This window comes from Erinaceus europaeus, chromosome X, assembly GCF_950295315.1.
Source record: "Erinaceus europaeus chromosome X, mEriEur2.1, whole genome shotgun sequence".
In the NCBI taxonomy this organism is placed as follows: Eukaryota; Metazoa; Chordata; class Mammalia; order Eulipotyphla; family Erinaceidae; genus Erinaceus; species Erinaceus europaeus.
This window is the reverse complement of record NC_080185.1, coordinates 32,708,431-32,720,423: the sequence shown is the minus strand read 5'-3', so window position 1 is coordinate 32,720,423 and position 11,993 is coordinate 32,708,431.

The following is an 11,993-nucleotide window of genomic DNA, read 5'->3' as shown; positions in this document are numbered from 1 at the left end:
TTAGGACATATGAGAAATAATCTGAAAAGAAATGTGAATGTTATGACATTTTCATTAGAAGTATAGGTCTTGTAAATTAATTCAAATAAGATGAAGATAAAAAGAAAGTGGAAAATTATCTTTATCTAGGCTTGTTGGATTTAAACTTCTTATTAAATTGTCAAAGAAAAGCATTGTTTTTAAAGTACAACATGGCCCAGATATGTCTATTGGATGTATACCTACCTAAAATGTACTTCAAAATTTTAGATTTTCTCTTTACAAACGGTAGTTTTTAGGTTGGGCAGATAGTTCACCTGTTAGGTACATGTCTTAAAATGCCAGCGGCACAGTTTGAGCCCCAATACCAGATATGAGGTGATTTCACATCACAGGAAGCTCAGATGCTTCTCTCTTTTTTTTTTTTTCTCTCTCAAGAAATTGAGCTAGAACACCAGTTCACATACAAAGAAAATCCAAATCAGTATAAGCCCTTATTACTATAAAATTGTATTTTGGACATGTGACATATTTAGATTGCTATGTTTACTGAAGAATGCTTTTTAGTAAAGTATTGACTGTAGGAAATTCTGGAAAGTGAAACTTTAGTTTGCATAAGATAGTTTTTTTGTGTTTGTTTTAGAAACAAAGTTTTAGGGGATGGTGAACATCAGTGTGGAAAGAGTAAGCAGTTATAAATGTGGGACTGAAGGTTAGGTCTGCATGTTGGAAATATTTATAATATGATGAGATCTATGTGGACAATGAAGATAGAACTGAAATGACTAATAGAATAACTGACCTAGAAGTCATGTATAGGTAATGATGTTATAACCTTATATATAATTAAAATAGATATGATTGAGAATGGAAAATGAGTTCTCTGTAAAAATCTAGGAGCTAAATTTCTTCGAAGCAGATATTGAAATATCTCTATTAACTGGCATACAGATTAGCAAGACAGTTGACAATTTTAAAACATTTTTTAAAATAAAGACAGTCAACTGCAAAAAACTGAAACCCAAAACCAGTTCCACAGACAGAAAATGTATGATTCTTACATCACAAAGACAATTAAAACTTTACACCAATAAATTAATATAAAATTCTTAGAAACATTAAAATGCATAGAGGCTTAATGGAAGTAAATACGAAAACACTCAAAACAAGTCTACATTTCCAATGTATAGAAATGTTTCACTAATTAGACAGCATAATGGTTATGCAAAATACTTTCATGCTTGAGCCTGCAAGGCCCCAGGTTCATTGTTCCACAACTTCATATACAAGAACTGAGCAGTGTTCTGGTATGCCTGTATCTTTCTCTTTGTATCTATTCCTCATTAAAATAAAATAAATAAAATATTAAAAAAACTAATGCTTCACTTACTAAAAAAAAGTAATAAGAATATACAGAAAATAAAGATGGAAACACTATTTTAATTATTTTAATTATGTTTTCAGTATTAATTATTTAGGCTCTATTCTAAACACTTTACATATATTTTTTACTATCACCCTATGAAGTTGACATTTTAAACCCGTATGTTAGAAACTCAGTGTTTGCTATATTACATCTAATACTTTGTGTTTAATTAAAATAACAGTAAAATATTTTGTGGCTGGTTTTGGCAATCACTGGCCATTGAGGAGATTAAATTTTAATGGATAATGGCTGAGGAGATAGCACAAAGTTTATGTAAAAATTCTTCTGTGCCTGAGGCTCTGAAGTTTCACCTTCTGTCCCCAGCATCACCATAAACTAGAGCAATGCAGTTCTCTCTTCTCACTCTTTCTCTCTCTCCATATCTCTCATTAAAATAAGTTAATAAAATGTTTTTTAATCAACGGTTAGGGATGTTGAATGTGAATTATAGCAGAAGATGTATCTTACTTCAAAAGTTAAACTGTGGACTGGGGAGGTGTGCAGAAGTTATGTACACAATATACATGAGAGAAGTCCCAAATTCAATCCCCAGCAACACCAACAGTCACAGCAGAGTGATGCTCTTGCAAATATATATACATCTATATATTTTTCTATGGCATATAGTTTATGATGTATTAATGCTTATGTCTATTTGATTTCATTAATATTTTATGATGATTTACTTCCACACAAGGTAATTTTTTTTCATAATTAAGGTCACCACTCCAGATCCCCTCTTTACAGATGAGCTAAGCAGTGTTCTCTTTTCTCCGTATATATTTATTATATAAAAAAAACAAAGAATCTCTAAAATAAGATATTAGTGAAGTCTTTCTTATGTTCATATTTTAAATTTATTTGTATTGAAAAAATGTCACACTATTTTGTTTTACAAAGCTATTGTTTCAGCAAGACATGTATAAGCACAACTTGGTTAACAGCAATATGCATCTTCTTCACTGTGTTTAACTTCCTCCCCATTTTTTAAAGTAAAGTAACCACCTCCAGGACACATTGGTAGGGTCATCTGCCCAGCAAAGCCAGGTTTGCATTATGGTAGCAACTGGAACCTGGTGACTAAAAAAGACTTAAGATATAGAGCAGAGCAAACCGGAAACCCACTTCTCCAGATCTCTGTCCCATTAGGGAAAGAGAGAGACTGAGTGAGAGTAGGGATCATCCTGTTAACATCCATGTTCTGTGGGGAAGCAATTACAGAAGCCAGACCTTCCACCTTCTGTACCCCATATTGATCCTAGGTCCATACTCCCAGGAATAAAGAATAGGAAAAGTTTTGGGGGCAGAGGAATAGGGAGTTGTGGTGGTGGGAACTGTATGGAATTGTACTCCTATTATTCTATGGTCTTGTCAATATCTCCAGTTTAAAAAATTTTAAATAATAATAATAAAAAAAAACACCTCCATTACTGCCCTCTCCACTTTTAAAGCCTACCCTCCTTTAATTCTAGAATACAGACCAATGTTTTATTTGTCTATTTTAATTTCCATTTATAAAATGGAAATATTGAAAAGACCATAGGATAAAAGGGGCACAACTCCACACAATCCCCACCACCAGAGCTCTATATCCAATCCTCTCTCTTGATAGCTTTTCCATTCTTTATCCCTCTGAGAGTACAGACCCAGGATCATTATAGGATGCAGAAGGTGGGAGGTCGGGCTTCTGTAACAACTTCCCCACTGAACATGGACGTTGGCAGGTTGATTTATACTCCCAGCCTTTCTCTCTCCCTAGTGTGGCAGGGCTGTGAGGAAGTGGAGTTCCAGGACACATTGGTGGGGTCATCTGTCCAGGGAAGTTAAGTTGGCATCATGATAACATTTGGGACCTGGTGACTGAAAAAGAGTTAAGATAGAAAGCAGAACAAATTGTTTAATAATCATGAACTTAAAGGCAAGGATATTGCAGATCAAGATTTGGGGCCTCCATTTTGGAAAAAGCTAGTAGATCTATTTTAGGTATATTCCAAGAGGTTCATGACCCTGCTAGTTTTTGTCTAAGCCTGACATTCAATATGCAGATGATCTGTCTGGGGAAATGGTCAGAAAGTTGATCAGGGAAGAGAGTGGCTCCCAAATATGGGAAAATTATATAAATATTGTTAACTGTAAACCCCACCAATTTGATCTGGTGCCCATAATCAGCACAGGAACCTATGTAACCTCTGCATCCCTGTAGGTCTGAGCTCACATTCTGTGGTCAAGGATAGGGACATTCCAGGCTGCACCAATTCCAGGACCCATCATCCATGGGTGACAGGCAGAGTATACTATCCAACCTCCCTTTGGAGAATGGAAAACACCCCACCCTTGTTGATCCACATTGAGGGTAAGGACCTATAGGATCCCGCAGAGGGGTCTACTATGTTGTTCTTGATCGAGATGACTAGGATCCCAGGACTCTCTAACTAGGGCCCCAGGTGATAGGGTGGCCTTATAGTCACTAAGGAGTCAACAAATTATGCCAGTCTCTTGCCCTTATTCATCTTTTGTAGTCCTTACTTTGTCTGTAAGCAAACTGTTTGTAAGACTTGTGAGAACTATGATGATTATCTTTAGGTGGTATAAGGGTGGGGATACAGAACTTTGTTAGTGGGTGTGATGTGAAACTATGCATTGTAATCTTACAATTTTGTAACATAAAATTCATAACAAATAAAATTATTTTAAAAACACTGACAAAACTAAGTTATTGGGATTTTTATTTTGGAAGACTTGCATACTGTCTAAGTTTAATAAAAAATTTAAGTGCTACTATAATGAATCAAAGATTCTGGTTAATATGACAATGTGCTGAGACTTTGTTGTGTATGTAGAATTTACTGGTTGAATAAATAATTTGATTAATAATGAATATGTAATGGGAGCACCTTCACTATTGCAAGCGTTTATCAATGCTTGATTAATGACTTTGGAAGAATAAAAAAACAAAGTCTGAAAAAACAAAGTATAATAAAGACGCTTGAACATGGTATAATGATTGTACTTAAGAATTGATGTTTTTGCCCTAATTCAAATAAGATATGACTACATTATCCAGTTATTCAACTATATTAAATTTTATTCAGACAAAATGGGTTTGCCCATCTTTTTTTCTTGCAGATTTATTTTACCACAAAGTTCCACATTTATGCATAAGCATATTTAGCACTCTGATAAGTATAAGACCTAGCATAAGAACATGACTGGGCATGCAAGTGGTGAAGCACCTGGTTGAGTACACACCTTACAGTGTGATAAGATCTGGGTTCAAATCCCTGGTTCCCACTTGCAGGGTTGAAGCTTCACTAATGGTAAAACAGTGTTGCAGATCTCTCTCTCTCTCCCTCTCTCTCTCTCTCTCTCTCTCTCTTTCCCTCCTTTCCTCTTTCTTTTCCCTCCACACTTCTCTCACTCTTTCTCCCTGTCTCCCTTTCTCTTTCTCCCTCCCTATCTCTTTTCCTCCATCTCTTTTCTCATTTCCCCTTCCATCTCAATACATAAAAATATTTATATACCTTAAAAAATTCAAAAAATGAATCTGAGTAAGCCTGATTCCATAAACTAGATTGCTTTCTATGAAGACATTTTGCCTGAAGCAATTTTAATGAAAATGTTTTACTGCATATATATTTAGATTGTATACCACAGTCTTCATTGTTACACTTTTAGCATTTTGTGATTAATAGGTCAAATGTCTTGTAACTAGTATATGATTTTCTTTTCAGCACGGATATTCTGAGATGCATGCTGACTTTACATGAGCACATGAATGCTTATATAACTAAACTGATATCCTGGACTCTAGTTTTATTCAGTTGAGTACATGCTACAATTATTAAAAATGGTGTTTGTATTTTGATATTTTGTCCCTGCCAACTTTTATTTGTCATGATTAAAATGATGTTAAATTGAAAGAAAGAAAAATTACATACTTTATTTTTCAATAGTGCTAGTACTGGGTTGTTGAAAAAGTCATGATGAATTTTTCTATGCAAAAATGTATCATGGCTTTTCCAACAACCCCAATACTTCCCTTGAATTTGATAAGTGGATAATTGTTAAATAACGCCTTTATATAGTTCCCCAATTAATGAACACTTAATTTTCCCTTAGAATTTCATCCAAGCCATTATCTTTTTTTTTTTCTTTTCATTATATTTCCACACTTGCTTTAGAGACACTTGAAGGGTGCTTTCTACAGCATTTTCATCTTCCTGCAGCAGAAAGGAAAGGTAATGGATTCAATCTTACTTTTGTTCATTTGTTCAGTTTATTTCCTCCTAATGCTATATGTTAGACTGGAGTGATTTTCTGGATAACAATGCTCTTCTTCTCTGACAAATTCTATCTGTTGAATAACACTACTCATGTCTCATTTGACAGCTCTTCACAATTTATAGCATTATATTGATTGTTCATTATTGTTCCCTTGGTAGTCTTGCAATTTCTTGACTCAGGGTGACAGGAAATAACTAGAAAGGTTCATACACCCAAACAATTCTGGGTTTCCTCTAAATCACTTTATTCATTCCTTGCAAAGAATTCAGGCATTTTAAAGCAATCCTCTTCTAATTTTAGATCTCTTGGATAAAAGGACAGCACTTCAGTTTTATTTTGAAATATATACTACTGTTAAAATTTATGATAATTGTTTTACTTGTAATTTCTAATAGTTGAGGAACTAAGTAAATCAAATGACTATAAGAATTGAACTTTTATTCACTTTGACTGTTAAAAAAATGTTTTTCCAAAATACATAGTTTAGAAAGCAAGTGTCATGAGAAGACAAATAAAATGCATTCTACTTTCATTTATAGATAATATTTTTATTTTAGGCTCTTTCAGAATTCTCTTGAAAAATGCATTCTGTTCTTTAATAAGAATGCTTTATGTTACCTGTTGAGCTTGTGGCACAAAAACTGAAGCATTACAGTTTCATAAATTTGATTTGATACATATCAAATCAAAGTTATATATGGAACACATACATATACTCAATATACTTAATGCACTCAATTTTATCATGTATATTCTGTCATTTATGTCATCCTTGGTTTTCCATCTATCTTATATAATGAATGAAAAAGAAAATTTATCTAATAACTGTTGTTGTAGCGGTCAGGTGTCGGGCTGCACCGGGGAGAAGAGAGTGGACATCCAGAGCAAAGGGGTACACAAATCTTTATTATAGGATGGGGGGGTTGGCTCAGACCACGTGGAGTCAGCCAACAATGGCCGTCCCCACTACCTGACCATGGGGCGAGAGAAGGGGGCGAGATCTGAGAGAAGGGGGAGCTGAGAGCCCAGAGAGAGGGGGGAGGGGGCTTTTTATTGGGCGACAACCAGGGGTGATGTGTGGGGCCAGGACTGGTTGAAGGGGGCACTGCTAGGATTTCACGGGGCGTAGTAAAACCTGGGGGTGGAGACTGCATCAGAATAATTCCTCAGCAACAAATAACATTGATCACAAGACTAGCAATTTGCAAACTTCAATTATCAACAAATATATGGCATTACTATATTTTTATCCAAATATGTGCATATCTACATAAAGCATACCCAGAAGTGACAATGGGGCACTGTTATTATTAAAGATGAAATAACAAAAATCTTAAAGAGAGGTGAGGAATTTTTTATGTTTTTATTACTAATTTAACTTTGTTTTTCAAAATGATCAGATTTAAGAAGCATTTTCATACTTATATAAGATGCATGGCCTGCTAATTCTTCCCCTAGGGATATATCCAAAGAAAAACAAAGGCACCTATTTTGTTAAAAATGATGCCTTATCTTGGATGGACTTCAAAGGTGTCATGTTCAATGAGGTAAGCCAGAAAGAGAAGGATGAGTATCAGATGATCTTGCTCATAGGTGGAAATTTGGAAGCAAGCAGAGTAACAAAAACATAAGTGAAACTTTGGCTGTGTATCAGACATGATTGTATAGGACTCTGAAGAAGTAAAGAAAGAGATAGAATAAGGGGTGCTGGAGTCCTTGGGTATGATGATGGAGAAGGACAGGTTGAGTGAGAGAGTATCTTGCAGATATCTATCATGGGGAAGTAAGAGGTTATATCTGTGTGTCAACAGTTATATTAAAAACCATCACCCCCGCCCACTTATAAAGTGGAAAATAATTAAAAAGTCACTAAATACCCTAATCAAAATTCTGTTGCCCCTTTTCCACTGCCATACCCGTCCAAATCATCCTATTTCTCATACAGTATAAGATATAGTCTGATTGTTGTTTAAAGTTCCTCTGTTTTAATCATTTACGTTCCTGTGGTATAAACTATCAAATAGTTGTCCTTCACCTCTACTTACTTCACTCAGAATGATCACCTCCAATTTGAATACTGAAACAAACATGGAAATGCTCTATGTTCAAGCAATATCACTCATAGGCATATAATTAGAAAACAAAGAGGCTGGGGCCATTTGCTTTTTTGGTGCTAAGTTTGCTGAGTTCTTTGTATAGTTTGGTGATTAGTCTCTTGTCTGATGTTTGGCATGTGAAGATCTTCTCCCATTATGTGAAGGGTCTCTTTGTGTGATAGTTTCTTTGGCTGTGCAGAAACTTTTCAATTAGATGTAGTCCCATTGGTTTGTTTCTGCTTTAGTCTTCCTTGCAATTGGGTTTGTTTCATCAAAGATGTCAGAAACCTGTCTTGCTGTCATTCTTCGTGTCTCGTGTCCCTATCATTTCAGGTCTCATTGGGTTCCCAGCCCCTGTTCACCGCCCTGCTGGTCGGGGCATACCACCTCACTCCTGTGAGAATGGCATACATCAAAAAGGACAGCAGCAACAAATGTTGAAGAGGCTGTGGAGACAGAGGGACCCTTCTACACTGCTGGTGGGAATGTAAATTGGTCCAGCCCCTCTGGAGAGCAGTCTGGAAAACTCTCTCAAGGCTAGACATAGACCTTCCATATGACCCAGTAATTCCTCTCCTGGGGATATACCCCAAGGATTCCATAATGCCCAACCAAAAAGAGGTGTGTACTCCTATGTTCATAGCAGCACAATTCATAATAGCTAAATCCTGGAAGCAACCCAGGTGCCCAACAACAGAGGAGTGGCTGAGAAAGCTGTGGTACATATACACAATGGAATACTATGCAGCTATTAAGAACAATGAGCCCACCTTCTCTGCCCCATCTTGGACAGAGCTAGAAGGAATTATGTTAAGTCAGCTAAGTCAGAAAGATAAAGATGAGTATTGGGTGTCCCCACTTATCAACAGAAGTTGAGAAAGAAGAACAGAAAGGGAAACTAAAAGCAGGATCTGATTAAATTGAGAGCAGGGCACCAATGTGAAAACACTGTGGTGAAGGGGTGGGTAGCCATTGGGCTTTCCGGCATGGCAGGGGTGGGTGGGTGGTAGGGATGGGACACAGTCTTTTGGTGGGGGGAGTGGTGTTTATGTACAATCCTATTAAAGTTTAAACATATAAACCACTATTTAATTAATATGAGAGGCGAAAAATTGATCATATGTCTAGAACTTCTTAAAACACAGATTGAGTCTTTTTAATACATAGGCTGTCTTTGATATGTTGTCTCTCCCAAAAGCCTAGACCAGGGAGAACAGAAGCAAGCGGTAGCATAGCTATATAGAAGATGCTGGGTATTATACCCCAAACCCTAACAAAGGGACTTTCCAAAGTTAACCCTATCATCAAATAATATGGCGATAACAATAACTATCCATTGTCTTCTTGAACCCTAAAACAACAGGAACCTCACATTTTCACTATAGAGTCTATATTTCCCCCAGTCCTGGAACCTTTGGGTGAGGCCCACTTTTCTGCATGCTGCTCTCAATTCAAATCAAATAATATTGCATCCGTGGATCGCAACCTAATCAACACAAATAGTGCCATCCCAGCATGCTTCACTTCAGACTGTGACCGTGGAATGACAACCCTTCAGCTTCATCACTAGGGTGAGACCTTTCCTTTCATAGTATTCTCTAATTCCATTCCAGGTGATCCACTCCCAAATAAAGACCCCAAACCTAGATATAGTCCAGGTCCCCTGAGATAGAGCATAGGTTCACACGTGCCTATAAACTAGGGTAAAATATATACCTGAAAGCAGATGTACACAAGAGCATGCAGGGAATAACCCCCAACACTTCATCTGCACTATTCCAGTCTTTAGGTCCATGATTGTTCAACAATTTATTTGGCTTTGTATGTTAACTCTCTTTTCAGCCACCAGGTTCTGGATGCCAGCAAGATGCTGACCAGACTTCCCTGGACAGATGACCCCATCAATGTGTACTGGAGCTCCGCTTCCTCCGAGCCCCACCGTACTAGGGAAAGAGAGAGGCAGACTGGGAGTATGAGTCGAGCAGTCTGTTGTTTTATCTGGGCTGGCTTCACAGGCGGGTAACAGAGACGACCAGAGACACACTGCTGGGCTGAGAATGCAGTTCAATCTTTATTCACGACCGGCAAATCATCACACCATGTGCTTTTCTCCATCATCCTCTCTCCGCCGCTGCTGCTGGGACTCTGCCTGTCCTTAGCATAGGGGGCAGGGAGAAAGTGGGGCGTGAAACTAGCAAGGGGAAAACCAATTCTTCTCAGAGGTCGGGGGGAAGGGAACATACCAACAATTCCCCCTTTTGTTTTTAACTAAATGACCACAGTATCAGGGGTGTGGGGTGAACAGAAACCTATATCGTACAGGGATTTTCAAAAAAGAAACTGGCACAAACATGGAGAAACATGTAAGCAAGTAACAAGAACCAGTGTGCTGCCAAGGGAGGGCCTGAGGGGGCTATTTTTTTGCCTCTGTGGGCAAAACTTTATCAGCTTAAAAAAAAACATTTCCTACCTCTGGGGGGCGTACTTGCGGGAATTTTATAGCATGGGGGCGGGGAACGGCCTAGAGTCCCAAAGGCAGCTGGCTACAGTCAGTGTTTGAGAAATATAGCAGCATTTTTCACTTTTGTGCATTGTCTAACGGTGTACCAGTGAGTCCAATAGGAGTGCCAGTCGAAAGCAGATGTCCACAGAAGAATGCCAGGGGGTGGAGCATTGTATGAGGAAGGTCCGCTGCTGGAATTCTGCTTTTTTGTAGAGAACTTGACAGCTGCAATTTACTTACTATGAAACAAACTTGTAGCAGGTTAGAAGTTTATCACAATTGATAACTATTACAATTAGAAGTCTTTTTAGAATGATTTTAAGGTTGGTTAAAGTTTAAACAATAGAATGTGAAAAGGTAAACATGAGAATCAAGGAAAGAAAACCTCAGGCATGAGTATCATTAGCATAGCCATTGTGTAATCTACCATTTCTAATAGGGAAGGTAATCGAGAATTTTACATATCAACAAGTCTATTTAACCTTTTGTTACACCCATTTAAGATGAAGACACACCCTAGGTGTGCACAGGTTTTGTTTAGACCAACTTAGTTAAAATATATTGATTGTTAACTAATTTTTACCTCAGACTTTAAATGTAAGTTAATTTTATCTTTATGAGAATTACGTTGAAAACCTTTTTCATTTAACTTTGCCTGGTAAGAATTTAGCCTTAAAGTTATATTCTTAACCTTAAAGTTAATGTTACCCAACTTTAAACACACACATACACATGGTCTTCAATATACAAGGAGAGAAACTTTTGTTACAAAGACATGTCATTTTAAACACAAATTTAGATCTATACTGTCTTAGCCGTTCTGGGAATGTGTTGTCCAGCGGTGGCCTCTTTGGCAACTTCACTTCTAGGAATTGCAGGTTGCAATCTCTGGATGAATCTCTGCGTATTTTAGCTCATCTGCCTTCAGACCCAAGCTGGAGATCTCGGCCAGGGGGCCCAGTTTCGGCAGGGAGCCCGCGGTTTCCAGGTGGTCCGGGATCTGTCCAGACTTCATAGCACGAGGGCGGGCGGGCCAGCCGTGCAGAAGACGTGGGCCGAGGTGCCCTGGGGTGGCGGGCATGATAGGCTGCCTTGGCCCTGCCCCATGGCCCTGCCATGTCTGCTGCCCTGTTCACAGTGGCCAAGCAGTGTGGAGGGAGCCCAGGCCCAGTGCCCCGTGCCACACGGCGGAAAGCCGGCTCATGTGGGCTGGTGTTGGGCTCCTGCGGGCTGGCGTTGGGCAGAAACCACAGAGTGGTCCAGAGATAAATGTTCCAGAAACAGCAAAACAGTCTCGTGAAGAAAGGGCAGACACCTTTGGAGATCTCTTCACAAGCAGAAGAGAAGGCCATAGTGCATAGGTAGCCAAATTGTCTTCACTTATCTGAGAGATGCGCAGGTCCGGTCCCACGTTGTAGGCGCCATATGTTGTTTTATCCGGGCTGGCTTCACGGGCGGGTAACAGAGACGACCAGAGACACACGGCTGGGCTGAGAATGCCGTTTAATCTTTATTCACGAATGGAAAAATCACCACACCATGTGCTTTTCTCCATCATCCTCTCTCCGCCGCTGCTGCTGGGACTCTGCCCGTCCTTAGCATAGGGGGCAGGGAGAAAGCGGGCGTGAAACTAGCAAGGGGCAAACCAATTCTTCTCAGAGGTCGGGGGAAAGGGAACATACCAACAGCAGTCAACATCCATGTT